Source organism: Lactuca serriola, chromosome 3, assembly GCF_051521515.1.
Source record: "Lactuca serriola cultivar US96UC23 chromosome 3, Lser_US96UC23_V15, whole genome shotgun sequence".
NCBI lineage: Eukaryota > Viridiplantae > Streptophyta > Magnoliopsida > Asterales > Asteraceae > Lactuca > Lactuca serriola.
In genome coordinates, this window is record NC_136410.1 from 78,491,284 (window position 1) to 78,494,502 (window position 3,219).

Here is a 3,219-nt window from a genome sequence, read left to right on the forward strand (position 1 = left end):
ATCAATTTTTGACTAAGTGTTACTGTGATAATGATAGTCGGGGAGTTGTTGGAGTAGCTGTCAGAGATTCCTCACACAATACTTCACAGATAGCTTACGAGGTGAGTTTTCCTCCGGTGGGAATGGGTCGAAGAAACCAAGGCCGGCTCGTTTATGTATATTAGTATGTTTCGGATTAAGGTCCGATGTCGGGCGGGGCTCGATGTAGGTTTATATGTTTTTCCTAATTTCGATCCAATGTCGGGGCGGTACCTGAAGAATGTTAGTATGCTTGATGTTTTTGTGATTCTTGCATGTGTTTGTTATTTGTATGTTTTCGAACTACGGTCCGATGCCGGGGCGGTTCCCGAGGAAAGCTTGTATGCTTCCAGATTTCGGTCTGATGGCTGGCGGGGCCCGAGGAATGCTTATATGTCTATGATTCGGTGGTTATGCTCATGTTATGTGTATTAGTAGTAATGCTAGTATGTATACCAATTTTTGCTCGATGTCGGGCGGGGCCCAATGCCGGATGCGGTCTGATGCCGGGGGGCCCAATGTATGTTACATGTGTTTATGTGTATAATATGTGGTAGTTTGGGGAGACTCACTAAGCTTCGTGCTTATAGTTTTCAATTTTGGTTTCAGGTACTTCCGTTAGTAAGGGGAAGAGCTCGGGATGACTGCATTGCACACACCATAACTTTTAGCATGGGAGGATTCACTATGATGTTTTGGCATATAATTTTGATATATTGACAGATGTTATGATATTTTGAGATACATATGTTATGACTTTTATATGATGAATGATACTTACGGTTTTTATTAATGGTTTAAAAATGAAATTTTTAGACCGTATTTTTGGGATGTTTCAAATTTCCATTATGTTTAGGTATTGACTTGTATTATGAGTACCAAAATTCACTGAATACAAATTTAGGGTATAACGTGATAAAAACTTCCACGACAAAGATATTCGATATCACATTCAATGAAAAACAAGTATGCAACTATTATGTACATGAGGAAATTATCGACCTTAATGGAGAAGATAAATACGGTTTTGGAGGGATTTCTAATGATGCTAAGTCCCCTTCTAACATTTCCAATGCCATCGTGATTGTTGGGCGACTCAATGGATTTGTTTGTATGCACCACAAGTCCACGATGATCATTTTTCGTCCGATCTCATTTTCTTCTTCACTTGTACTCTTATATAATTCAAGTTCTTCATCTAATTTAACATTTTTGTATATCCAGTGAGGAAAGTATATTTCACTTGTATGATCGACTTCATCCTCAAAGTTTTTCCTCCCTCCAACCATCTCCAAAATCATCATCTCATAACTATAAACATCTGATTTGTGGGATACTTGTCCGAAACTCCTAGAATATAGTTCAGGAGCAATATACCCTGGTGTTCCTCTCATATGGGACATAGATATTATGCTTCTTTTCTCAGGAGATACTTTGGCAAGGCCAAAGTCAGATGTCTTAGGAGAAAAATATTGATCCAAAAGAATATTATGAGGCTTAATGTCAAAATGCAAGATATGTGTGTTACAACCACTATGCAAGTATTCTAAGTCTCGTGCAATCCCAATTGCAATCTCATGCAACTTTTCCCAACCAAGTTGGCTATTACTCAAAAATGTTTGGTCATATATGAACTTGTCAAGTGATCCATTAGGCATGAACACATAAATTAATGCACTTTGTTGGTCCTCAAAGCAGAATCCCACGAGACTTACGATATTTACGTGGGAAGTCCTGCCAACACTTGCAACTTCATTTAGGAAATCCTCACCATTACCTTTCAGTTCGTGTAAGATCTTCACAGCCACTAGGCTTCCATTACTTAGCACTCCTTTATACACCAAACCAAAACCACATTGTCCCAATTTGACTTCAAATGAGTTTGTCATCTTTTTTACTTGCAAATAAGAATACCTTTTTGCAAGTAATTCATGATTTTCTAGAAAAATTTCCACATTAACATGATTTTTTTCCCCTTTATTCCCCATTTAAGTTTCCACATTAAACATAAGACTATCACAACCGACATTGTCATCACAAATCATACACAAAGAGCTGCACCAAACAATGATTGAATTAACCTTACAATATTACATATAAAAATTAAGAAAATAAGTTGAGTAAACAAAAGTTGTGTTTGCCTACAAATATATGTTGATAAATGATAAAGTGATATATATCGTAAGTATTATCTACAAAATAATTAATTAAATCTATAAGAATTATTAAATATTTTTGTTTATCTTACACTTATCGTTGGATTTAAGATATCCATCCAAAAATATATCAAATGTTTGTCTCAAAGCTATAACATAAAGTTTAAATAAAAATTCAAACTAAAGGTGTTCATGACATCGCCCTTAAAATGATAAGTGATTTGTATATCAACAGAGGTTTTAAGTCCGCATATTGTGTGGAGAATTTGTTAATTCTATTTGTATAAAAGGTTATTTTCTGCTAACAAACTACTTCATAAAGTTAAGGCTGTGTTTGGCGTGCCACAGCTAACTGATAAACTAGCTTATTTTTCGAGCTTTTTTATGTTGTCGTGTTTGGTAAGCCAAAAAGTAGCTGATAAGCTAGCTTTTTGAAAAGCTACTTAGACTAGCTTTTTAGGAGCTTTTTAAAAAATTTTCAAATACACCCCTTAATTAATTATAGAAACACATATTCTTACATGTCATTTTATATAATTTTATATATTTTAGCTAGTTTTACCAAACGTTATTTTTTATCAGCTAACTTTTTATTAACAGCTAGCTTTTCAGCCATCAACTAGCTTTTCAGATAACAGCTAGCTTTTCAGCTAGTCCGCCAAACATAGCCTAAATAGTTATTTTCAACTGAACAAACTAATACAAAATGTTATTTCCTACAAAACGAACGAACAAATTGACATTTTTGTAATTTTACTATACACGGAGACCATTTATTTAGTTTTGTTTTAAACTCTTACACAAGAGCCATTTATATAATTTTACTATTATTTTTATATAATTTTATGTTTCTTGCTATTATATATATATATATATATATATATATATATATATATATATATATATATATATATATATATAAATAAGATTAAGTTCAAATGAGAACACTATTTAATGTGAGATCGTGAGAACACTATTTTATGTTACTATTCTACTATGAATTTAATATGTATATTATTGCATTAATTATAATATGAATATATTC

At 33.1% G+C, this 3,219-nt stretch overlaps 1 pseudogene; it reads right to left on the reverse strand.

Annotated features, from left to right (window-relative positions):
- Positions 1-995: 995 nt before the first annotated feature.
- LOC145095425 (PR5-like receptor kinase pseudogene) lies at positions 996-2,006 on the reverse strand (annotated as a pseudogene).
- Between the last annotated feature and the right edge of the window lie 1,213 nt (positions 2,007-3,219).